Here is a 27,309-nt window from a genome sequence, read left to right on the forward strand (position 1 = left end):
TAGTAAACCCTCCTGTCATGCCTCACCAACCCCTCTCTACTGGTTATCCCTAAACTGTTGACCAACAGGCTCTCATCTCTCAAATCACAAAGAGAGAAGAGAACCTTTGCTTGTCCCTACTCGCTCCTCCAGTTCTGCTCCATTTTTCTTCCCATTTACATTGGAAAGTCTCAAAACAGTTGTCTACCCTATGCTGTCTCTACTTCAACTCCAATTCCCTCTGCAACCCTGTTCCATCAAATCCTTCCACTGTTCCTCCACTAGCACCACCCTAATCTAAACCACCATCAGCTTTGACAGGAACTATTGAGAAAGCCTCCTAACTAATCTCCCTATTTCAATTTTTAATCTCTTCTGAACCATTCTCCATATAGTAGTCAAGGTGGTCTTTTAAAAATGTAAACCAGATCTGGAATACTACTCAGCAATAAAAAAGAGCAAGCTATGGAAACACCCAACAACTTGGATAAATCTCAAGGGACTCAAAACCGAGTGAGAAAAGCCAATCTCAAAATGAATATTGTATGATTCATTTACAAAACATTCTCAAAATATCAAACTTACAGAAATGGAGGACGGATCAGTGGTTGCCAATTGTGAAAGACTTGGGGAACTGAGGAGATAGTTATTGCTATTTTATAATTACAATACAACAGGTAAGATCCTTGCAATGATGAAACTGTTTTATACATTGACCATGGTAGTGGAAAGAGGCCACACGTGATAAAATTGTACAGAACTAAACACATACATACCAGACGTGCACGCGCGTACACACACGCGCGGTAGAAGTAAAACTGGAGAAATCAAAATAAGATTGGTAGATTCTATTAATGTCAATATTCTAGTTATCTTATAGTGTAGTTTTGCATTGGGGGAAATTGGGCAAGGGGGACCCCAGATCTCTCTGTATTATTTCCTACAAATGCATGTGAATCTACAATCATCCCAAAAGACAAAAGTTTAGTTAAAAGAAATATAAGTCAGACCATGTCACGCCTTGGGGTTAAGCCACTCATTCAATGCCCTCCCATTGATTCTGGAATGAAGTGGCCTGCCCATGGACTGCACCTGCCCATGGACTAGCATGCAATCCACGATCTGGTCCCTGCTAACCTGTCCAGCCTTACTTTCTGGTACTCTCCCCAGCTTTCCTGGCGCCAATCATGATCACCACCTTTTAGTTCCAAAGCATCAAGATTTGGTCCCTCCTTCTGGCTTGTTTTCTGGAAAGCTTTTTTTCTGGCTCTTTCATATCTTTCAGGGTTCAGCTTAAATGTCACCTCCTCCTTTCCTAATCACACTATTTGTACTTTTCCTGCACAGACTTTATCCAAATTTGATTATTTTCTCACTTCCTTATTGTCTGTCTCCCCCACTAGATTACAAGCTCCCAGGGCAGGGTGGGTACTGTCTGCAGACGACGCTGTTATCACCAGAGCCCGGCACTGAGCTTGGCACATGGCGAGGGCTCAGTAAACTGAATGCTGAGTGAATGAGACGCCACGCGCCGCTTTGCCATCGGTGCTTTCTGAGTGACGTTAAAACGCTCTGGATGGTGGCACTGGGATTATGGATGGGGCTTATTTAGCTCCCTCCGGCTTGCTACTAAGGGGAGGGGTCGTCGGTGGGCCTTTCGGCGCCGCTCCGAGCCACCGGGTTCCGAAGTCGGAGGCCGAAACGGCGTGTGCCCCGAACCGGGGCCGCTTTTCAGGGAGTGCGCAGGTTAGCGAGGCCCCCGGTGAGGCGAGACGCCACCCTCACTTGGCTGTCTTTGTTGCTCCCACCTCCCCAGCCCCGGCCGCCTGCAGTGATTCGTGACTCCCGCAGGCCTCTAAGGCCCGCTGCGCGAGGGAGGGGGCCCGAGGCGCCCCTGGCCCGCCCTCCTCCCGGTCTTCGGATCCGAGCCGGTCCTCGGGAAAGAGCCCGCCACCGCGTCCCCGCAGCCACCCTCTTCGCGCGCCCGGGCCTCTCCAGTGGCGGGGGCACGTGGGCGCGCGGGGTGCGTGGCAAGCCGCCCCCCTCCCCGCGCCCGTCCGACCGCCTCCCGCGCGCGCGCGCACGCGCCCCGCACACAGCCTCCGCGCAGTGGGCAGAGCCCAGCCCCTCGCGCGCCCCGCCCCGCCCCGGGCCAGCCGCGCCCGCCCCCGCGCTCCTGCTCCCTCCCCTCTTTCCCTCCCCGCCTCCCCGGCGCGCACCCCTCCCCTTGCGCCCCTCCCGCGCCCTACATCCACCGCCCGGCGGAGGGGGCTCAGTCCGCAGCCGCCGCCGCCACCGCCGCACCTCGGCCTCGGTGCAGGCAGCGGCCGCCGCCGCCGAGACAGCTGCGCGGGCGAGCATCCCCACGCAGTAAGCCCGCTTTCTTTCCGCTTGTGCGCGCGTGTGTGCCTCCCGCCCGCCCGCGTCCTGGGTCCCGGGGGAGCGGCTACCCTTCTGCCCCGCTGCCGCCGCCGCTCGGGGCTGGTCCCTGCGGTCCCGGCTGCCTGGCCTTCCAGGGCTGGGTACCTGCGGCTTCGGCGGCCTCGCTGAGGCCGGGGGTCGGGGGGCGTCCCGGGCTGCGGGGTGCGGGACGAGGGACTGCGAGGTCCCCCCTGGTGCGTGCCTCGGCCTTCCCTGGGTTTTTGGCTCGATGGGGACTAAGAGGCAGTGGGGTGGAGGTGAGGGGGATCGGGAGTGAAATGGGGGCTCTCCGTGTTTTCCTGTGCGGGGGATGGTGGGGAGTGAGGAGGGAGTGAAGGGGGGGCCCTGGTTTTGTCACCAAGGATGGCGGGCAGTGGGGGGTGGGGCGAGGTGGGGACACCTCTTGGTTCTTTCAGCCAGGATAGCTAGCAGGGGCTGTGGGGAGCGGGTGAGGATGAAGCGGTGGGTCGACTCCCTTGCTTTTCCCATCAAGGATGGCGGGGATCGTGGAGGGAGGAGGTGGGAGACCTGCCTTCCTTCGCTCAACGAGGATGGCGGGGGTGGCGACGAGGAGTAGACGTGAGGGGGCCCGCCTCGGTTTTCTTGACGGGGATGCTTGTGGGGTGGTTGGAGGATGGGGGTGGGGTGCAGAATAAGGAGGGAGGGGGAGGGCCGGCTGTGGTTCTTCTGTCGAAGGGGGATGGCGCGGGTTTGGCGAATGGGGGTGGGGAGGGGGTATTTCAGCTCCAGCGTGGAATGTAGAGAAGCACGAGGAAGGTTCTATCACGGGGGTTGAACCTTAGAAGGTGGGTTTTCAAAACTGCAGGGCGTGACCTCTCCCGTCTCAAAAAGCGTGAAATCCTTACAAGGTGCTGTCTGTTCTAGGCTCTGGGAGAGAGGATTCTGCTTTCGAAGTTTCTCTTCTTTTCCTCTCTGCTCTTAGTCGTCCAGGACTAGGTAAAGGTTAAAAAATCATCAAGGCTAAGCGACTGTTGTGTCGTTCGTGTTGAGCGCTGTATTATTTTCTGCATTTGGGAATGTGCGAGTTTCTCAGGTTTGTTTTGATTGCCCTTTACGATAAAAACCCCATACTAGGGGGATCCCTTAGGAAAAGAAAAGGACAAGGCTTATTAATGGGATGCCAGGTATGGATTTTGAATTTCCTGAAGGGCAGGAGATACATCCTTGTAGCATTTCGCTTGGTTTTCAGAAGAGTAGAAGTAGTAAAATAAGCGTATGTATTTGGAAGTCCCTTTGTATTCATTTAAATTATCCTTTCGGGATTATCCGAGCCCCCTTTGATTTGGATTTGGAATAGATCCAGTTTTCCTAATTGGAGCCATCATCTTGTAATTGCTTGTAATTCTTCTCTGGGTTATCAAATCTATGGCAAGCTTATAGAACAGCAGGAATAATTTTTTCCGTCATGTTAAGACAGTTTTAATGTAAATGTTATGGTGTTCCTTGCAAATGTGAACATTTGCAGAATAGCACAAGTTTAAATTATGGGCTCCCCTGGAATTTTGTAAAGCCTTTCCTGCTCCAGCTCATCTCCAAGAACCAGACCCTCCCGATCCTTACACTGAAGAAGCAAGGGCTTATGGGATGGTAGCTTTGCCTTTACAAACTCATGTTCATATTTGCTTAAGAAGAATACGTATTAAGCAGGCATTTGCCTTTTATGTGGTGAGACTATAGTGTTTTCCCATTTTTGGTTACATAAGGTTCCAATCAAGTCTTTACCTTCAGTCTTTAAAAATGCTTATTTAACATTTTTAAGGGCAAATATAATCTTTATGCAACAGGAAATTGGTCAGATAGGCCATGATTTGTGCAAACCACCTCACAATAAGTACATAGTCTAAGACTATCATATGGATTCTGTAACCATATATGGTTTTTGAAATTCTAGGCTACCATTCCCATATTTAATTTTCAGAAAAGGAAAATATTTTTTTCAGCCAAGTCTAGATTTTTGAGTGAAACTAAGAAAAATTGTGTAAGATTTAAATTGATAAAATTCCTCCTGTATAATACGAGTGCATTGGAGGTAATTTAATGTATATTAAATGAATGGACCGCTAAAACAAAATAATTATTTTTTTTCCTGGAAGTGTTAAACTGGAAATGTTTAAGGGGAAATAGATTTTTAGTCACAAAGACCAACAAAAATGCATTTATTTACACGATTGTATTATAATGTTAATATGGTATTCATTCTGTGCCCAAATAGCAATTGAAAAAATAGCATATTTTTATAATAAAATTTAAGCCTAATGTTTTTTTCTCTGAGGAGTAGAATGCAGAAAGTGGTAAAAATCTTTTACAGAGAGAAGCAGGTTGATAGGAAGTGGGCTTTAAGTTTCTCTCTGGACAAAAGGTGTAAATGGCGTATCTTTTACCTGGCTTTTTGAGAATCTGTTGCCCTCTAGGACATGAAGGACATTTCAGGAATTAACAGAAGTCGGATCAAATTCTCTTGCTAGATGTTCTTAAAGATTTTGCTGATACGCATTTGAAAATTTGTAAATCAAGTTTTCATGGAAGAAATTAACCCTCACCTCTAAAGTTTGAGCATTAAAAAAGTTTGTTGAAGGCATGGAAGGTAATCTCCTGTGACTGAACCCTGTTTTCCCACTCTCCACCTCCTAGTTCCCTTCTTTCCCATGCCTCTCCCTTTTCCCCACTCTGGTGCCAGCAACATTGGCTTTTATAACCTTATGGGAGTTGAATCAAATGTTCCTGCCTGCTCGAACTTGAGGCCTTATCTATTTGGCTGCTTTCCCCAGCTTTTGCCTACTGAACTTTTTTTTGTTAATTGAACTATCTAGTTGTTTGGATTTGGGGTAAAAGGGAGTAGACTAATTGTTTTCTCTTAAAAGATCTTTTCTTTTAGCTCCTGTGGGACAGGAGCAGAGAAAGGTTCTTTTTTGGTCAGTGGTGTACTTAATTAAACAGAATATATGACTGTTCGTTTATTCAACAAACATTTGCCGAGTTACCTCCTCTGTTGGAGGCTCCATGTTAGGTGTGGAGATATTTGGTTGATAAGAAATGGCTTCCGCCTTTCTGGTGCAGTTATGAAAATGAAAAATAGACAGTGAATCTGTTGTGAATAATCAAGAATTGTCTGGAGTTTTTTGGACAGACAAAAAAGATTTCTTGATGTTTACATTCAGCTTTGTATTACTGTATAGCGTAGGGAGAAGTGGATGGCCAGCATCCCTTCCTGTGACTTAATGCATCTCTGATGGCAAATTGGGCCTCCTCAAAATATTTTTCTGGGGTCAACTTTGAATTATGGATAGTAATGGATGATGGAGCCCAGAAGAGTGGATAGTCCTAAATAGTAGCTCGAATAAACCTTTGACCTTCTACAGGGCTGCTTCCTGAGTGCCTGGAGAAATCCCCTCTTTGTGGATAGTGCCACACTGGTGGTTTTCAGCCAGGGCGCTTTTGCTCTCCGGGGTCACTCAACAATTTTTGCTAGATGCACTCCACTGGCATCCAGTTGGTAGAGGCAGGGACGCTGCTTAAATATCCAGCAGCGCATAGGGCAGTGCCTGGCGGCAAATAAAATTATCCAGCCTGAAATGTCGATAATGCTGAGGTTGATGTAATTTCCTCTACATAATGTAGCAGAACATAATTCCAGGAGAGTAGAGAACAATAACAGCATCTTGAGGTGACTGAGTAGTTGGCAGAGCTCACTTTATTAGTCTCAAAAATGACTAGTTTCAGCCAGGTGTTGTGGTTCATGCCTGTAATCCCAGTACTTTGGGAGGCTGAGGCAAGCGGATCACTTGAGCCCAGGAGTTCGAGACCAGTCTGGCCAACATGGCAAAATCCTGTCTCTACTAAAAATACAAAAAATTAGCCAGGTGTGGTGGTGTGCGCCTGTAGTCCCAGCTACTTGGGAGGCTGAGGCATGAGAATCGCTTGAACCCAGGAGGCGGAGGTTGCTGTGAGCTGAGATTGCACCACTGCACTCCAGCCTGGGCGACAGAGTGAGACCCTGTCTCAAAAACATAAAATTAATAAATAAAAGTGACTAGTTCCTGCATACCAACCTGAAGAATTAAAGAAAATAACAGCTACCATTTATGGCACTTACTCTGTGCCAGAGGACTTGTATACATTATATATTCTCTTCATTTTGTAAATGAGGAACCACACTCAGAGAGGTAAAAGAGCTTGCCTGGGGCCTCACAGCTGGTCAAGGTTAGAAGTAGAAATCAAGATTAAGATTATTACTCCTTTTAAGTTCATGGTTTTAAGCACAACTATGCATTATCTCCCTTGCGGCATGCATCATTCAAAATCTTACTTAACAAAATGAAAATTACTATATGTCCTATATACCACTGGGCTTGCCTGAGAGTAATTAAAACCATGAATGCTAAATGTGATCATACTTGGAGTAAATGACAAGGAGTAGGGGAAAAGGGAACCAACATTAATTGAACACCTACTAAAATTTCAGGAAGCACGCAAATTAAATATATACTCATTGTCTAATTTGATCCTCACAGCAACTCTGCAGTTATGATGCACATTTTACAGATGAGAGTGGGAGATATTTGTTAAGTAACTTGTCTAAGATTGCACAACTAATAAGCAGCAGGGTTGGGATTTGAAATGATGTCCCACAACCAAGCCACTCTTTGCTGCTTACTCTAAAGGTTGGAAGTAAGTTGAGCCTCTTGGAGAAAGGAAGGTAACTGGCCCTGGGTAAAAAGTAACTTCAGGCACAGCGCAGTGGCTTATGCCTGTAATCCCAGCCCTTTGGGAGGCCAAGCCGGGCAGATCACCTGAGGTCAGGAGTTCAAGACCAGCCTGGCCAACATGGTGAAACCCCGTCATGGCTAAAACACAAAAATTAGCCAGGCGTGGTAGTGGGTGCCTGTAATCCCAGCTACTCGGGAGGCTGAGGCAGGAAGAATTGCTTGAATCCGGGAGTCGGAGGTTGCAGTGAGCCGAATTAGCACCACTGCACTCCAGCCTGGACGACAGAGCTAGACTCCATCTCAAAAAAAAAAAAAAAAAGTAATTTGAGAGGTAACAAGTAGTAGACGTTGGGTTATATTCAGGTAGAGAATGGAGAGATGAATTGCTGTACCTTCCTTAGCTGATGAGAATCGGATTCTACCTGGAATTTGTTCTAGAGATCTACTCAAATTGAAACAGTGATTGTCATTTTGTCAAACTTCATTTTCTATCTCACCTGAATTTTCCAAGCTGTGCTTTGATAACCATGAACCTGGAAGTTATGGAAGTCTGTGCTTAACCTTTCGGTAGCTCACCTTCCACCTTTCTTAGGGCTGTCCTGTAGAACTTAGGAGTGACAACATTTGGGTTTTGTCTTCTTTTTACACAATTTAAACATTTGTACTTGCTATGGAAATTGTTTTTATAATACGCGGCATTGAATTCATTCTTGTGTTTTTCATATGGGGTTGTTTTGTTTTGACAACTAAATATTTACTTTAAGTTTTAATGTGTTTTGTTTCGGAGCACAAAAAGAGGAAACATTTAAAAAACAGCCCAATCACAATCATTTTGTCCAAAAAGCATTTTTTTTTGGGGGGGGGGAGGACAGGAAAAGGACCGCATGTTTAATTTCATTTGCTTCAATTGGAAAGGGATTTCAACCACGATTCTCAAGGGCCAGGATGCTGGGAAAAAATATTATTTAGATAAAATGCCTGTTTTGATATCCACATAGAACTGTGAGCCATAGATTCTGATTATAATAATAATGTCCTGATTCTACTACAGCAATCAGCCACTTGGGTAATCAACCACTGTGTATAGACATGCATGGTGATACCATCTGATTTGTCCCATCATCCATGGATTCATTCTAGAGTAGACTTGAGAGATCTGATAGAACTTGCAAGAATGAATGATCCTTTTGAAAATCAAATTTTTCAACAAGAATGGTACATTTTATTGTAGGAAAATGCAGAAAATATAGAAAAGCTTCAAGAAGAAAACCAAAATCAGTCATAATCCACCACCCAAAAATTAATGACAATATTTTGTATGTCCTTTAAAAATGCAGTACTTTCTAAAAATGGTGGATTCAAGCCCATTGCAAAACCTCCAACATATATAATGTGTTATTTTTTTTTAAATGACTAGATTTTCTGAATGACTGCTACATCTCTAGATGGAAGTCATGGTCATAACCCATGAAAAGGGAAAGCTGACAGGTAGTTGGAGAACTATGCTATAGCCTCTTCCTGGCAGCTATCTAAAGAAGCTTAAGGATAGCTCCTTCAAATTTCTCCTCTTCCAACTTGAATGATCAAGTTTCAATGCTAAAAGAGGCTGTCAGTACCCACCCCCCATTATTTTACAGATGAGGAAACTGAGGCTCAAAGGGGTCAAGCACCTAATGTGCAAACGTCAGAGTTCCAGCTTGAATTTTTAGATTGTCTTCATAGGTAGGTAAATTTTTTATTTCCTAAAGATTCTTCACAGTCAAGAACTTTTTCATGGCCTGACCCTCAAAAGAACATGCTCTTCTGGTGGGAGTATACTATAAAGGATACTAAAAGGCCAAGTATAATACTTGCTAATTTCAGAATATGTTCCGAACAGCTGTGGGCAGTACAGGAATTTTTCATATTATTTGCTTTATTGTAATTGAACATTTAGTGATGGGGAACCTCTTGGATGGGTCTAGCTCTCGGTTTAATTTCCCCTAGCCTATGAGGCAAGTGCCAAGGCATATGAAGTATGCCTATAGGTACAAAAATGAAAGATGACATTAAAAGAGTCTTTAGACATGGTAGCCTGGAAGATCACAATTAGGGCTTTTGCTCCATGAAAGTATTTTTTTCCTTTATAAAGGGAGATATCTGTTGAAATTGTGGGATAGAGATTTTAAAGATTGCATCTGCTTCCAAACTAAGGTCGAAAGTTAAATTGTAGTAAATGTGTGCAGTGTGGTATCATTAAACTGTGCACACATACATGAAATTGTTGTTTTAATCTGGCATCTTTTTTTTTTTTTTTTTTGAGTTGGAGTCTCCCTGTGTCGCCCAGGTTGGAGTGCAGTGGCGCTCTCTCAGCTCACTGCAACCTCCGCCTCCCAGCATCAAGCGATTCTCTTGCCTCAGCCTCCCTACTAGCTGGGATTACAGGCACGTGACACCACACCTGGCTAATGTTTGTATTTTTAGTAGAGACAGGGTTTCACCATGTTGGCCAGGCTGGTCTCAAACTCCTGACCTCAGGTGATCCACTCACCTCGGGCTCCCAAAGTGCTGGGATTACAGGCGTGAGCCACCACTCCCGGCCTTAATCTAGCATTCTTAAAAAAATCAGTTATTTAGCTTTCTTCCCCCTTTTCTCCTGCCCCATTTCATTTCTTTCTGTAGCTGTGAGGGTCACTCTCTCTTTGTGTCTGCCTCTCAGGGTGACTCTTTTTTCAGTCCACCTGACTGCACCCACTTTCCTTTTTCCAGGTTCTCCGTAGATCCATATCCTTCTATCACATTCATCTGCCACTGCATCTTGCCCTTGTCCCCGTTTGCCAGTGTTAACAATTACCCCACCCTGGGCTGGGCCAGGGCTGTTTTTCAGCTTAGGCCGTGCAGGGAAGCTGATCTCCAGGGCACATGTGGAGTGAGAAGAGTTGTTGTCACTCTATACAGAAATGTCATTGACAGAATAGGATTAAACAAAATATGTACAGAGATTACATAGGCTATGTATACATGTAAACTTGTGAACACAAAATCGTTCCTTCTTTACAGCCAGGGTCCCAGCAAATGCTAAAGCTACATGAAATAATGAGTATGTATACCTATTGCCGAGGGCTTACTATTTGAACAAGTGAGAGAATTGTACTCTTGCCTAGGGGTGTATTTTTAAGTAGTTTTTGCTCCTGTTCCTTATTATTGCCTGCTAATGGATACGTATATTGTCAGTAAGTGACCAACTCTCCTAGCTTCCTGTAGTGCACTGTATTTTTCTTCTGAAAATGGATTTTCCTCTGTATTTAAACCACTGAGATTTATTTGTGCCTCATTTTTGAACTACTATAGATAAAAAACTCACAGATAGGAAATACCTGTGGACTGTTTTTGAAATGCAGTGAAACCTAGAAAAAAAAATCGAAATAATAAGTATCTCCTGTCAGCATTTTACTGCTTGTAGAATTGATATTCTATTTGCCCACATAAAATCTCTCTGGATGTTATTCCTATTGCAAGGCATAGTAGCTTTTCCTCCTGTTCCTTATTATTGCCTGCTAATGGATATGTACATTGTCAGTAAGTGACTGACTCTCCATAGCTTCCTGTAGTACACTATTTCTCTTCTGAAAATGGATTCCTCTGTATTTAAACCACTGAGATTTATTTGTGCCTCATTTTTGAACTACTATAGATAGAAAAGGCACAGATAGGAAATACCTGTGGACTGTTTTGGAAATGCATTGAAACCTAGAAAAAATAACAATCAAAATAATAAATATCTCTTGTAAGCATTTTAGTGTTTCTTTTTACCCACATAAAAACTCTCTGGATGTTATTCCTGTTGCAAGATATTAAATGTTCCATAGACTTTTTTTTTTTTTTTTTTTTTTTGAGACAGAGTTTTGCTCTTGTTGCCCAGGCTGGAGTGCAGTGGTACAATCATGGCTCACTACAACCTCCGCCTCCGGGTTCAAGTGATTCTCCTGCCTCAGCCTCCCAAGTAGCTGGGACTACAGGCACCCACCACCATGCCCAGCTAATTTTTGTATTTTTGGTAGTGACGGGGTTTCACTGTGTTGGCCAGGCTGATCTCGAACTGATGTCAGGCGATCCACCCTCCTCGGCCTCCCGAAGTGCTGGGATTACAGGTGTGAGCTGTTCTGTAGACTTTCTAATAACAAGAATTTGTAATATTCACAAGGTTTTAAATTTCCTTTTCAGTGCTAAGGAAATGATAGCTGGGAATGCAAAGGCTTTATTGGCAAGATTGTTTTGACAAGGATGGCACAAAACTAAATTTCTATACTTGATTAATTTATAAGTCTTGTCACTCACTTTTAGTTTTAGAGTGTGGATAAAGCTGTTTGATTCTTGTCAGATTTGAAATGTATGATTTATGAGACATTAAAGATTGGTTTTTCAGTGCACTCTGCCGGGTCTAGTTTTATGCATCATTCTTTTTTGGGAAGCTGATTGCAAGTCTGCCTACAGACATAATCAGTCCCCTGCACTTTCGGGTGGCCAGGTGGACTGAAGTAACAGGTTTCCCCCAGGTTTCTCAGAGACTTAAGAACACACACACACACACGCACACGCACACGCAGACATGCAAATTATCGGTCCAAAAATATTTATATCACTAAGCCAGAGCAGTGGATTTAGACATTTGACTTAACAAAATTTGTTTTTCAACACGTTCTAGCAACTACCCTGTAAATGATCGTCATTTCACCTACAACAATGAAAAGATAAAGTCCTCAGCCACATAGCTTCTAGAGGCTAAAGAGGCACGTTAAGTTGCTTGTCAAAGACTCCACACCTTCAGATGCCAGGGTCAACACAAGTTTTCAAACCCTAGACCCAATCCCTTCTAGGCCACAGAAGGTCTGCCTCTTTTAAGGAAGAAATTTTCCAATGCACTAAGCACAGCTAATCACACTAAGGAAAGAAACCAAGCAGCCAAACTAATATGAGGAAGTGAAAGTTTATACTTGCATCTTATAGCAGATGGCCTTTGTTAGAGCCACTTTTAAAATATCAACTTCACCGAGCATGATTTAGGTACAAAAACCGGCATCCAATTAAAGCCTCCAATTTGATGAGTTTAGACAGATGTATATACCCATGAAACCACTGCCCCAATCAGGATGTGGAATGTTTTTATCACCTCCACAAGTTTATCCTTGCCCCTTTTCCAGTAACATTCTTCCCCCAGCCCCTTTCCCCCAGACATCCCCTGTTATGCTTTTGTGTGAGAGCCACTTTCAAAACTCAGATTTGAAAGTTTGTGGATCTTTCTCTATAAAAAGACTATATTTACGTCCAAAATGCAATTGTCTTCTCTATGTTTAAAATAATACTACAGAGAAATTCTAGGTATTGATTTCCTAGAATCTTTTCCTGATCCTCTGCAAGTAAGCTACTTAGTAAATAGTTTCATTATGTACTTGAATTGAAGAGAAATTACAGCCAAGAGAAAAACAATTCTGATAGACAGAAAAGCAGTGTATGTTCTTCTCAAGTAGTTACAGTGAGATGTCAAATCCCTCAAGAACCAGAAAAGTAAAATTTGAATTTTGCTTCGTACTTATTTGTAAAGTAAAAATGAAGACTGAGAATAAAGGTTTTATATGTATCTATCTGTCTATCTATCTAATCATTCATCCATCCATCCATCCCTCCAGCTAGTGTGTGTATATATGTTTCTGTATAAAATTACTATGTATTAATAACCCTATCCCTTGAGGATTACAAAAGATTTGAAGGCTTCAGAGGGAATTTTCTGTGCATGAAAGGTGTACTGTCTTTACACACTTAGGTGCAAAGCAAGCTTTTCATATGCTGTTATTACTCTCATTGATGTATTTAATTGAACTAATAATTATTGGGCAATTTAAAGGCTGCCGCATTGAGATGGAGTTTGTCCCTTCGTTTGTCACCTTCTAGAAAAATCCAAGTGTCAAAAAATATCTCGCTGGCTGTCTGTTCTGTTGCTATTACTTCAGCATGCGTCTAGTCTCCTCTTGCCACTCTCAATTTCTGCTGTTTCTGCCCTATCTTCCTTCCCTGATTTTCCTCCTCCATGTCTTTCCTGTATCCTGATGCCACTTCTCTTGCACTGCTCTGCTTTCTCATGAGAAAGCCATTTTTATAAACATCTCCAGACCGAGAGGGCGGCAGACTAATTCAGATAGCATCTTGGAGGCTGTTTCTCCTGTGATCCAACACTTTTTTCACACTCCTTTCCAGTTTCGAGCTGTACTGGAAATTGGAGAGTTGTGAAAGGATGGTTTTTGGATAATCAAAGTAGAAGATACTTGCTGGGCTGTGTTATGACCGTCTTTGAAACCACGAATCATTAAAAATAAGTGAATAGTTTATAATATTCCTAGGAAACTTCCTTTGATAACTGTAAAGCAATTAAAATTGTCCTGAGATAAGGTGATTTATTGTTTTTCAGAATGGGCCATAAAGATATTAAAGAACCCCTTCAACATTTGTCAAAACCCATAAAATGCACAATGCAATGAATGAACCCTAATGTAAACCCTAGACTTTAGTTCATTATAATGTATTAACTAACGTTGGCCCATCAATTGGGACAAATGTACCACATCAATACAAGATGTTAATAATAGGGGAAACTGGGAGATGGATGCTAAGGAGGTATACAGAAACTCAGTATTTCCTGCTTAGTTTTTCTGTAAACCTAAAACTGCTAAAAAAAAAAAAAAAGTCTACTAATTAAAAAAAAAAAAACTCTTCAAATGTATGGGTTTCAGAAATACAAAGACTAGATCAGGAACTTTTTATTATTACCGTGTGAATTAAAGTCTACTGTTTGTGGCCAGGTACAGTGGCTCATGCCTGTAATCCCAGCAATCTGGGAGGCCGAGGTGGGTGGATCACTTAAGGCCAGGAGTTTGAGACCAGCCTGGCCAACATGATGAAACCCCGTCTCTACTGAAAATACAAAAATTAGCTGGATGTGGTGGCATGTGCCTGTATTCCCAGCTATTTGGGTGGTTGAGGTGGGAGAATCGCTTAAATGCGGGAGGCAGAGGTTGCGGTGAACCGAGATCACGCCACTGCACTCCAACCTGGGAGACAGAGTGAGACCCTGTCTTAAATAAATAAATTAATTAATAATAAATAAATTCCAGTGTTTGTTTTTCAGAATGAGTGAAATAAGAGATGTGTTTCTCCTTGAGTGATGTAACTTGTGGCACGAGCCCCTGAAAAGGGGAAGTATGAGGTTCCAGGAGAGCTGCCCAGTACCTCCAATGCCATGTCTAGTTGCACAATAGATAGGTCAGTAGATAGGTCAGTGGGACCACTGGGTTGGGACTTCGCATGCCACCCTTGAAACATCATGCCATCTTTGCAGTGGAGTCCCAGATTTGGCAAATTCCCTGCCCTACAACCCAGTGGGCCCTCTTTTTACCCTTGCATTTGTGGTATCATTAGCAACAGTGACAGTTGGTGAGCTTATGCCAACTCCGAGCCAATATCCAGGTCAGAGTTCGATTGCTTTGGGCCAAAGGCTATTATTGTATGGCTTGTAGAAGCATAGACCCAGTGCCAGGACTTCCATGCACTTACTCAATATGGCCAGCTCTACAGTAAACGTGTGTGAAAAGATTCGGTTTTTATAGGCATTAATGTAAATAGTGTCTTTATATTGGACCTGGGTAACTATGATGGGCAATTACAACTGCCCATTGCTTTCCTGAGTTGGCTATGAGAACAGAACATTCTGTGGTACGTGGTAGTGGGGGTGAGGGGAGGATGAGGTCTAAGAGGGACATTGCAACTGCAAAGGTAAAGAAAAAAACTGAGAAGCCATCAAGGATTAGAAGGCAAACGGGAGCCATCACTCAAGCACTGTGTGTCTTGAAGTGGTTGTCTGTCAGGTCTGTGATAAGACCTGGGGTGAAAAACCTCATAGTTCATGTGATTATCTGAAAAATACCAATAAAGGGAAGAGTTGATTATAGAGTTCGCCTGTTTAGTTTTTTGTTTTTGTTTTTGTTTTGAAACTGTGTCTTGCTCTGTCACATAGGCTGGAAAACAGTGACGATCGTGGCTCACTGCAGCCTTGACCTCCTGGGTGCAAGCAGTCCCTCTGCCTCAGCCTCCTGAGTACCTGGGACTGCAGGTGTGCATCACCACACCCATGTAATGTTTTAGTTTTGTAGAGGCAGGGTCTCACTATATTGTCCAGGCTGGTCTCAAACTCCTGGCTTGTTTAGCTTATTAAACTTTATTTTGTATATTGGAAATAATTCTTTGTGTACAGATCTGTTAGGTATACTCATTGTTACATCTATTGTTAGACAAAATTTTATTTTTCTTAATTTCATTGGTTGCCTGAATTGACTATATATGTGGTACCACCTGTTAAAAGCAGATTTTGATGAGGAAGGGGAGAAAGAGGATAAAAATAACCTCTCCCTCAAGTCCCATTTCATGATGGAAGCTAGGATTCCAGTTCAGTGGCCAGGCTAACTGGTCACTTGATGCCAGTAGTGAGCCACTGCCACTGGATTTCTTTCAGTCAGCTTCACAATCGATAACAAATCCTGCAGCTGACGTGACTTTACTGCAATTCCTGTTGATTGGAAAAATGGCAAAAGTCACCATCTAACCCAATCATAATATGTTTGTTTCCCAGGTATAGACAGGCTGGGTTAGTCATTAGGCCTAGTGTAGTCATGCTCCCTAACTACTGTGAGTATCTGGAAGGACTGGGGAGGTGTAGTGGCAGCAGCTTGTGGGACAGGCATGTGACAGCATCCTTTTGCCCCCTTGCTGCTCACCCACCTGCTTCTTGTCACCTATTGGCTCCTCTTCGTCTTCCCCTCCCTCTGTCTCCTTTTTATCCTTAATTCAGTTACTTTTGAATTTTCTGTTAAGGAACCAGGAGGGCCTCAGCATGAGGATAATTGGCTTAAGTATTCAAAGTACCAGAGCAACATACTTTATAATTCTTGGACTGCCTGATTGTTACTGCTGCAGTGGTTTGTTGGGTATTAAATGAGACTTAGGGTATTTTGTAAACGTTTTCTGACATACAGTTTGAAAGTTGAATTTTGTCACCTTACAAACTTAGTTATTCCTGCAACTTTTAAAACCCCCTTAAATTTTCCTTATGTGTTTATGATTATCCCCATAGCAGATAATGGCCACATGCGTGCTGGTATGAAGGATTTGCTCAAGGGCTAATTGATGGGAGCAGAGCTGCCCAGTTGCTGAAGTGTAAGGAAACAGTTCATGGAGTGCCAATGCCAATTTAGGAAAAGTATGGGGCTGAGTACTTAGTAAGATGAAATAAAAAAATATTTATCCAGTGCTTACTCTAAGGAGAAGGCACTTGGCTAGGTTTGCTAGATGCTGTGGGGAGCCTTAAAACAACAGTGATCTCTTCAAGGCCGGGCGTGGTGGCTCACGTCTGTAATCCCAGCACTTTGGGAGGCCGAGGCAGACGGATCACTTGAGGTCAGGAGTTTGAGACCAGCATGGACAATATGGTGAAACCCCGTCTCTACTAAAAATACAAAAATTAGCTGGGTGTGGTGGCGTCTGCCTGTGGTCCCAGCTACTCGGGAGGCTGAGGCAGGAGGATCACTTGAACCTGGGATATGGAGTTGGCAGTGAGATGAGATTGTGCCACTCCACTCCAGCCTGGGCGACAGAGAGAGACCCTGTCTCAAAAAAAAAAAAAAAAAACAACAACAAAAAAAACCAGTACTAGTGATCTCTTCAAGCAAAGAATGCCCATTCTAATTGGAGAAGCTGTTAAAGACACATGAAGGATGTGGTGGAAAGAGTATTGAACTGCATAGGGTGTGGGGAGGGAGTCAGGAGTTTTGAATCCTAGTCTGAGTTCTGCCACTAAGCATTGGAAACTGGGCAAATCATCTCCCCACTCTGGGTCTCAGTTTATAAAAAGGCAAATGAACGAGATCATCTCTAAGATACTCTGTAGATTGATTCATAAATGTGGAAGAGATTCCGGAAAATGGAAGCTTGAGCCCAGGAGTTCCAGACCAGCCTGGGCAACATGGTGAGACTCTGTCTCTACAAAAAATATAAAACATTAGCCTGGTGAGGTGATGTGTGTTTGTAGTCCCTGTTACTCAGGAGGCTGAGGTGGGAGGATCAGATGGGCCCAGGAGGCTGCAGTGAGCTATCACCTGGGAGCTTGTTAGAAATGCAACTTTCATGGGCCCCACTCCAGACCTAGGGAATCAGAAACGCTGGGGATGGGGCACAGCCATCTGTGTCCTAACAAGGTCCTCTCTCAGGAGATTTTGAGGCACAATAAAGTCTGACAATTACAGGCTATAGGAATTTGGGTCAGTGGTTTTCAGCCTCTGTCATACAATAGATTCATCTGGGGGAACTTTGTTGGGGGTGGGGCACTGACTTTGTTTGTGCTGCTGTAACAGAATATCTGAGACTGGGTACCTTATAAAGAATAGAAATCTATTTCTCACGGTTCTAGAGACTGGGAAGTCCAAGATCAAGGTGCAAACAGGTTCGATTGTTAAGGGCTGCTCTCTGCTTCCAAGATGACACTTTACTGCTCCAGCCTCCAGAGGGGAGGAACGCCCTGCCCTCATGTGGTGGAAGGCAGAAGGGCAAGAGAGCCAAAGGCTCTCTTGAAGCTTTAATCCCATTCACCAGGGAGGAGCTCTCCCAGTTTAATCACCCCACCTCTTAGAGGCCCCACCTCTCAATACCATCACATTGGCCATTAAGATTCAACACCTGAATCTTGGACACATAAAAACCGTAGCAGGCACCCAGGCATCACTAGTTGCTTTGACTCTCCAGGTGCAGCCAATTTTGAGAATCACTGGTTTAGGGGAAAGTGGCATGAGCCAAGACTTCCGTCATTCTCTAGCGGCAATGAACCTCAGATGTAGGGAGTCAGCCAAAGCCAGAGGCTTGAATTTCACTCTAAGAAACTTGGCCTTTAGATTACAATGGAGAAAGGTTTTTGGCAATGGGAGTGATACATTCGAGGTGGAACATTTGAGAGATGATTCTGACGCTAGCTATGTGAAGAAGAGGGCATACCCATAGTTAAGAAATCTGATGAAATAGTCTGGTGTGAAGTGATAATGGGCCCAATTAGGACCTTAGAAATGAAATTATAAGGAAGAAAATGTATGAAAGCTCTTTTTCAGGAAAAATGGGCAGGGTTTGGCGATGGTTGCTGGGGTGACAGCAATGTTAGAATGTCTTTGGTTCAGGAGTTCCTCTCAGACTTCTGGGAGGGCCAGTGCTCTCTAGATGCATCTGGCAAAATTGTCATGTATGGATCTGTACAATTCTTTGTTTTTTGTTGCTTTGATTTAGGAGTTATTAGCGGAGGTGACCCACAGCAAGTTATAGAAAAATACAGAATTATAGTCACCTCAAAAGCTACTCATGGTCATCATGTCAGAGGGAAAAAATGCTGTTTTTCTTTTAAGGAAAGAATGCTTGGAGTTGTGGGAAACTTGTAGACTTGGCAATGAGTAATTCAAGCCTATCAGTCAATTAAGTGAGTTTTTATTTTATCATTTGTTTTATTTGGGAGCTGCTGTAATAGTCATTGAGAGGACATCAGTCTTCATATTTTTAAAACAAAACAAAAATACCATTGAACATTAGGGCAAAGGACAAGAATTTGAAGGTTTTTACCTTTTGACTTTAACAAATATTTGCTGCTCCATTTTTCTTGCTAGATTTTGCCATTTGACTTGTGTTTTTGCTTTGTTCCAGTTTGTTCTTTGTGCTTGATAACTGTAGTGTACTCTATTTTTTTTTTTTTGAGACACAGTCTTGCTCTTTTGCCCAGGTTGGAGTACAGTGGTGCAATCTCGGCTCACTGCAACCTCTGCCTCCTGGATTCAAGTGATTCTCGTGTCTTGGCCTCCCAAGTAGCTGGAATTACAGGCGCGCACCACCATGTCTGGCTCATTTTTGTATTTTTAGTAGAGATGGGGCTTCACCATGTTGGCCAGGCTGGTCTCGACCTCCCAAAGTGCTGGGATTACAGGCGTGCATCACTGCTCCTTGCCTCTATTCTATTTTTGATGGCTTTTTTATTCATAAGTATTCTTAAGGTTTTAATATTCCAGTTAAAAAATAAATATATTTGTCCCTTTATGTTTTTCCCCAATATACTTATTCTTCCTTTATGACCAAAAATTATTTAAATTTGCATCCAGAAATGGCTCACAGAAAGAGCTCCTTGGTATTTATTTAGGGCACGGTGGGGCCTTTTGTTAGTTTCTAGGTCATGCCACATCTGGAAGGAAAGACACCTTTTATTTACTAATTTGAAAATTTATGAAAGCAGACTCAGTATTTTAAAGGGTTGCATATATTCCTATGCAAAGTTGCATATATTCCTATGCAAAGTTAAAAATGACTCACTACTCCAACTTTGGTAAATGTGTGCACTTTAGTTTTTGAAAGAAGTGCAAAAATCTGCAGAAAAATCTGGACTAATCATAACTTGAGATTTTTAGTATATCTAGTAGATAACTTTTAAAAATGTAACCCATCTTTTCCCAAACTGGATAAGGATAATTCCTCTCTTTGCAAATTGTGAGGAATATTATGATTATATCATATAAAATAAGTATAGAAACGTGTAGAATAAATGATCTTCCAGACAGAGTATATAGAGGATATCACCAGATAATACTCTGTACTAAATATAAGGACACAAAACTGGACTTTATTATATTTCTATAACTGGTAATATCCTTCTAGTTTTTGCTTGTTTATTAAATGAATATGCTGTTAAAGATTTGGTTATGTTGTAGATCTTGATTATGTTGGAATTATTAAAAATGAGGCATCTTTAATCTGTACTGCTTATTTCCAATAAATTATTTTGCCAAATGAGAGCCAGTTTACCAGTTCTTTTGTTAAAGAAAATGAGCCAGTGGCTACCTCAGTTGTATTTATCATTGCCTTTTATGGTAAACATTTAAAATGTTTTTAATGGTACACATGCCAATGTTTCTGACCTCTATAGTAGCATAAGTATTTGAATAAAAGTGAGATAAATGAGAAGTCTCTGCCGCCCAGTCTCATCACAAGTGTACCTAATTAAGAAGATGTTTGGAATTCACTGTTCTTTGATTTCTTGGGTGGGAGAGAATATTCTGAAGGATGTGATTAAGGAATCGTTACCATGACTATCACATTCAAAGAACTGAGAGGAGACAATGAGTCTGTGGGGGATCATCTCTTTTGATTGATTTGACTCTTCTTTTAAGTTGTTTCAAACAGCTGTTGTCACTGGATTTTCTTTTCCTCGTAATTCACACAATTGATTGGTGATGTGGGGATCATTGAAGCTTGGTTGTCAGTAGTGATAAGGGTCAGTAGTGTCCATGACCACAATACTTTTGCCAAACCTGGAGGGTGATTGTATGTGTTAAATGTCACTAAAAAGCAACTCTTGGCTTCTTCTGGAATAATATACGTGGTTTGTCTATTTTCACTTATTAATTTTGTCAGGGCGGGATATGATTATCATGATCTCTTTGAAAGCATGACTAACTCTAAAGTGTTTGAGCTGTATTTTAGATTACTTTGCTGTCATCTTACCCAGTGTTTTGTGTGCTGTTTTGTTTTTATTCTTTAACTTGCACAATATTGTCAACGTAATTTATATGATGTTCTGGTCAGAGACACAGTTACACACTGCAGATTGAAAAGTACACACAAATATACCCACCACGAGTGTCTTCAGCCTCACGACCCCAGCTCATGTTAAGTGGGACATGCTAGTACAGATGATAAAGTGAAATGGAGATACAAAGGCAGTTCAGATCTGACTGTCAATTTTTCTCCTTCTTTGTGGACTAATTCTGGGTGGTGAAACTATGAACTATGGAAGGAAGACTGCTCCACCATGAGTCCGAGTTGAATCTCATGTGAGAGCTTTGCCTCTTCAGCCTTTGGGCCTTTCTTTCTTCTGCCCTCTGGAGGGTGTCAGAGAACATGAAATGCAAGGACTTTCTGGAAAGGATAGCCAGGGTTTGGTCTGGTAACTAGAAGACACTTTCCCTGCCCCTTCGCCACCTGTACCCCCTCCAAGCCAGAACATGTAGAGGTGAGGAGCAGACAGAGAGATGGCAGGGAAGCCATTGGCAAGGTGGGACTCTTAGGAAGGAAATGATTCCGGTTCTTGAAAAAGAGAACCGGATTCCATCAAGTAGAATCGGTATGAATTGTACCCATCTCTAGAAAAATAATTCCAGAAGGGTGAGTAAGATGAAATATGGTAAGACTAGTGTGTGACAGATTCAGGTTTGAAGCTTCAGTTGGATTGAATCGAAAGAGAGGTATATTTGGTGTCAAGCGTTTGTGGTGGCATGTGAAATCATTATCCACGTTTGATAACAGTTTGACTTTTTGCCTGCTATAATAATAGTAAGTATGTATTTAACATTCAATGGGTACCTTGTTTGGGGGAGGCACTGCTAAATGCTTTACATGGACGTACCTCCTTACCTCTATGAGGTAGGTGGCCATTGTGATGCTCATATGAGGCGGAGCCGGTATTTGAGCTCAGGCAGTCTGACTCTGGTGCCCCTGCTGTGAAGAGCTGTGCCATGCTGCATTCCTCCTGTAGCTGCACGAAAGGGTGTTGAATCTTCTAGAAACAGTGAGTTCTATATGAATGGAGTGTGGTGGTGGGAGAATAGTTGGAGTAAAGCCTTTTGTGTAAACATACCATGCTAAGTACTGGGAGATAGAAATGAAATGAGAGACTTTATTTATTTATTTATTTTTATTTTTTTGAGATGGAGTCTTGCTCTGTCGCTAAGGCTGGAGTGCAGTGGCGGGATCTCAGCTCACTGCAGCCTCCACCTCCCAGGTTCAAGCAATTGTCCTGCCTCAGCCTCCTGAGTACCTGGGACTACAGGCACACGCCACCACGCCCGGCTAATTTTTGTATTTTTTCAGTAGAGACGAGGTTTCATCATGTTGGCCAGGATGGTCTTCATCTCCTGACCTCGTTATCCACCCACCGCAGCCTCCCAAAGTGCTGGGATTACAGGTGCCAGCCACCACACCCAGCCAAAATAAGACATTTTTTTGCCCCTGCCACCGAGATATTTAACATCTTGCAGGACTAACAAAACCTAACATGAACCAATCCAGATTCATATCATAGAATATGAAAATATTTTCTGGAAAGAATAGCGAGAGTCCCAGTCTGGTTACTGGAAGACACTTTCCCTGTCCCTTCCCCACCTGTAGCCCTTCCAAGCTGGAATGTGCAGAGGTGAGGAACAGAGAGAGAGAGATGGCAGGGAAGCCATTGGCAAGGTGGGAATCTTAGGAAGGAAGTGATTCCGGTTCTTGAAAAAGAGAACAGGATTCCATCAAGTAGAATCAGTATGAATTGTACCCATCTCTAGGAAAAATCAATTCCAGAAGGGATGAGTAAGATGAAATATGATAAGACTAGTGTGTGACAGATTCAGGTTTGAAGCTTCAGTTGGATTGAATCGAAAGAGAGGTATATTTGGTGTCAAGCGTTTGTGGCAGCATGTGAAATCATTATCCACGTTTGATAACAGTTTGACTTTTTGCCTGCTATAATAATAGTAGTAAGTATGTATTTAACATCCATTGGATACCTTGTGTAGGGGAGGCACTGCTAAATGCTTTACATGGACGTACCTCCTTACCTCTATGAGGTAGGTGGCCATTATGATGCTCATAGAGGCTGGACAGGTAATATGAGGCGGAGCCGGTATTTGAGCTCAGGCAGTCTGACTCTGGTGCCCCTGCTGTGAAGAGCTGTGCCATGCTGCATTCCTCCTGTAGCTGCACGAAAGGGTGTGGAATCTTCTAGAAACAGTGAGTTCTATATGAGTGGAGTGTGGTGGTGGGAGAATAGATGGAGTAAAGCCTTTTGTGTAAACATACCATGCTAAGTACTGGGAGATAGAAATGAAATAAGAGATTTTTTGTTTTTGTTTTTTGAGATGGAGTCTTGTTCTGTCGCTCAGGCTGTAGTACAGTGGCGCGATCTCGGCTCACCGCAACCTCCACCTCCCAGGTTCAAGCAATTGTCCTGCCTCAGCCTCCTGAGTACCTGGGACTACAGGCGCATGCCACCACGGCCGGCTAATTTTTGTGTTTTTTCAGTAGAGACGGGGTTTCACCATGTTGGCCAGCATGGTCTTGATCTCCTGATCTCGTGATCCACCCACTACAGCCTCCCAAAGTGCTGGGATTACAGGTGCCAGCCAACACACCCAACCAAAATGAGAGATTTTTTTTGGTCCTGCCAACGAGAAATTTAACATCTTATAGGACTAAGAAAACCTAACATGAACCAATCCAGATTCATATGACAGAATATGAAAATGTTTTCTGGAAAGAATAGCGAGAGTCCCAGTCTGGTTACTAGAAGACACTTTCCCTGTCCCTTCCCCACCTGTAGCCCTTCTAAGCTGGAATGTGCAGAGGTGAGGAACAGACAGAGAGATGGCAGGGAAGCCATTGGCAAGGTGGGACTCTTAGGAAGAAAGTGATTCCGGTTCTTGAAAAAGAGAACTGGATTCCATCAAATAGAATCGGTATGAATTGTACCTATCTCTAGGAAAAATCAATTCCAGAAGGGTGAGTAAGATGAACTATGATAAGACTAGTGTGTGACAGATTCAGGTTTGAAGCTTCAGTTGGATTGAATCGAAAGAGAGGTATATTTGGTGTCAAGCATTTGTGGTGGCATGTGAAATCATTATCCACGTTTGATAACAGTTTGACTTTTTGCCTGCTATAATAATAGTAAGTATGTATTTAACATTCAGTGGATACCTTGTGTAGGGGAGGCACTGCTAAATGCTTTACATGGACGTACCTCCTTACCTCTATGAGGTAGGTGGCCATTATGATGCTCATAGAGGCTGGACAGCTAATATGAGGCAGAGCCAGTATTTGAGCTCAGGCAGTCTGACTCTGGTGCCCCTGCTGTGAAGAGCTGTGCCATGCTTCATTCCTCCTCTAGCTGCACAAAACGGTGTGGGATCTTCTAGAAACAGTGAGTTCTATATGAGTGGAGTGTGGTGGTGGGAGAATAGATGGAGTAAAGCCTTTTGTGTAAACATTACCGTGCTAAGTATTGGGAGATAGAAATGAAATAAGAGATTTTTTTTTTTTTTTTTTCTGAGATGGAGTTTTGCTCTGTTGCTCAGGCTGGAGTGCAGTGGTGCGATCTCAGCTCACCACAACCTCCACCTCCCAGGTTCAAGCAATTGTCCTGCCTCAGCCTCCTGAGTACCTGGGACTACAGGCGCATGCCATCACGCCCGGCTAATTTTTGTATTTTTTCAGTAGAGACGGGGTTTCACCATGTTGGCCAGCATGGTATTGATCTCCTGATCTCGTTATCCACCCACCGCAGCCTCCCAAAGTGCTGGGATTACAGGTGCCAGCCAACACACCCAGTCAAAATAAGACATTTTTTTGCCCCTGCCACCGAGATATTTAACATCTTGCAGGACTAACAAAACCTAACATGAACCAATCCAGATTCATATCATAGAATATGAAAATGTTTTCTGGAAAGAATAGCCAGAGTCCCAGTCTGGTTACTGGAAGACACTTTCCCTGTCCCTTCCCCACCTGTAGCCCTTCCAAGCTGGAATGTGCAGAGGTGAGGAACAGAGAGAGAGATGGCAGGGAAGCCATTGGCAAGGTGGGACTCTTAGGAAGGAAGTGATTCCGGTTCTTGAAAAAGAGAACCGGATTCCATCAAGTAGAATCAGTATGAATTGTACCCATCTCTAGGAAAAATCAATTCCAGAAGGGATGAGTAAGATGAAATATGATAAGGCTAGTGTGTGACAGATTCAGGTTTGAAGCTTCAGTTGGATTGAATCGAAAGAGAGGTATATTTGGTGTCAAGCGTTTGTGGCAGCATGTGAAATCATTATCCACGTTTGGTAACAGTTTGACTTTTTGCCTGCTATAATAATAGTAAGTATGTATTTAACATTCAGTGGGTACCTTGTGTGGGGGAGGCACTGCTAAATGCTTTACATGGACGTACCTCCTTACCTCTATGAGGTAGGTGGCCATTATGATGCTCATAGAGGCTGGACAGGTAATATGAGGCGGAGCCGGTATTTGAGCTCAGGCAGTCTGACTCTGGTGCCCCTGCTGTGAAGAGCTGTGCCATGCTGCATTCCTCCTGTAGCTGTACGAAAGGGTGTGGAATCTTCTAGAAGCAGTGAGTTCTATATGAGTGGAGTGTGGTGGTGGGAGATGAGATGGAGTAAAGCCTTATGTGTAAACATACCATGCTAAGTACTTGGAGATAGAAATGAAATAAGAAATTTTTGTTCCTGCCACCAAGATACTTAACATTTTACCGGACAAAGAAAACCTAACATGAAACAATCCAGATTCATATGATAGAATATGAAGATATTGTGTCTACTTAAGTATAGGTGGGAGGAAGACTGGAAGATGTTCCTTTGAATTAAGTCACTTTAAAACATTTGCTTTCAAATGTTAGCACTTCACCATGGGCACAAAATTTGCCTTCCTCCAGGCTTTTGGCCTGGCAAACAAGAACCCTGTCCCTATAGTCAGCAGATTTGTCCATTTTGAGTTGGGAAGCATTGTCTTCAGCCTTTTCTTCCTGACAACGATCCTGACAATCGTCGTCAGGATCTCTAAAGAGATGAACCCATTAGCCTAGTGAACCAACTGTCTCAGCTGTTTATTTACCAGCACATTACTAGTTTTTCCATTTATATCCACTGCCTGTGTGAAGATCAGCCTGGAAATGGTTTGAGCATAGGGTGGGAGGGGTGGTTACACACCTGGTTGTAATCCTTGTTTTATTTTTGCCCAGTTTCCATCTATACTTCTTGAGAGCTTCCTGTGTTCCAGGCACTGACCTGGGTGTTGGGACAGAGCAGTGAAAAAACAGACCGGGTCCCCTGCCCAAGGCACTGTCTTTTCCTCAGATTTCATTCACTCATGTACATTTTCATAGTTGATCTAAAAGCGGCATTTGGTGTGAATTCTAGGATTTCACACTTTTAGGATAATACAGTGATCACACTCCCTTTCTCCTTTTCCCCAGCCAGTCCTTTCTGAATAAATGTCGGGGGTTTGGGGGAGGAAGGCAGTGATGCGAATGGGCCTGTGGGGAGGTTGCACGGGCTTGAGGAGGGCAGCATGTCGTAGCGGGCCATATTTGTGTTAGGGTTGGGAACGGCACAGGGCACACCTGTTTCCTACTGCTGCAAAACCCTCGTCCTGGGATGAGCCTGCCCGCTAGTCTGCATCCTAATCCTGCTGTTGATTGGAGATAACTTCAGCGGTCACAGGGCACCTCGTCTCCATGGCAACCCCTCTAAATATTCCTCTAGTGACTTGTGCTCTACATTCTGGCTGGATCAGAGCCCTCCTGTGGCAAAATATTCTAAAGATGTTAGAGAGAGAGAGAGAGAAAAAGGCTCAACTAATAAATCTATTCTTAACGACTGAGTCATTTGTTTTGATTACCCGGGTGATTGCCAAATGTTAATTTAAAACTGAAATAGGCCATGAGCTCACTCCCCTAACAATGCTGAGTGTTTGAGCTAATACAGCTTGATAATGAGGGAGCCAGATCTACTGCCAGTGCTCATGTTATATGATAAACAGACATTTGGAGAAATATGCAGAACATCTTGGCAGTTTTCCTTTAACTCTAAGGGTTGTAAATACAAAGTAGAATGTGTTACCATGAGCCATTTCATAGGAAGTTTACTTTATTTATTTTTTTAGAATTCAGAACTTTGCTTCTAAAAAGGTAACTTTGCCTCTTGATTCTCATTTTTTTCCCTAACTTAGGCACCTTGGAAGTTGTTTTCAACCATATCCGGCCTTTGCCGAATACATCCTATCTGCCACACATCCAGCGTGAGGTAAGTTTTACTAATTGCCACAAATTCTTACACTGATCTCCAACCTTCTAAGTTGTGGTATTAGGGGCGGCATTGTACAAAGGGCTTTATTTGTACAGGAGGTTTCAGAAGGTTCATTTTAATTGACCCAACCAATGTCACTGCTTACCCTAAATATTAGCTCTTGGGGGGAATGTCTTTTCCAGGGAAAATCTCATTTGCTTTCAACTTGGGCGTATGAAAAGGGAATTTGCCAGGCA

The 27,309-nt window shown here is 43.1% G+C and overlaps 1 protein-coding gene across 7 annotated transcripts in view; it reads left to right on the forward strand.

Annotated features, from left to right (window-relative positions):
• Positions 1-2,186: 2,186 nt before the first annotated feature.
• FHL1 (four and a half LIM domains 1) overlaps positions 2,187-27,309 on the forward strand; it is a 66,588-nt gene continuing 41,465 nt past the window's right edge. For 2 of the 7 annotated variants that reach the window (XM_054471293.2, XM_054471302.2), the window contains exons 1-2: positions 2,187-2,349; positions 26,997-27,070. The gene's annotated coding sequence lies outside the window, so the exon portion shown is untranslated. Of the gene's footprint in view, positions 2,350-2,575; positions 2,595-21,701; positions 21,793-22,902; positions 22,998-24,096; positions 24,187-25,287; positions 25,378-26,996; positions 27,071-27,309 lie in introns of those variants that run through there. The other 5 variants (XM_054471298.2, XM_054471294.2, XM_054471295.2 and 2 more) reach the window with 5 other exon arrangements.

Source organism: Pongo pygmaeus, chromosome X, assembly GCF_028885625.2.
Source record: "Pongo pygmaeus isolate AG05252 chromosome X, NHGRI_mPonPyg2-v2.0_pri, whole genome shotgun sequence".
Classification (NCBI taxonomy): domain Eukaryota; kingdom Metazoa; phylum Chordata; class Mammalia; order Primates; family Hominidae; genus Pongo; species Pongo pygmaeus.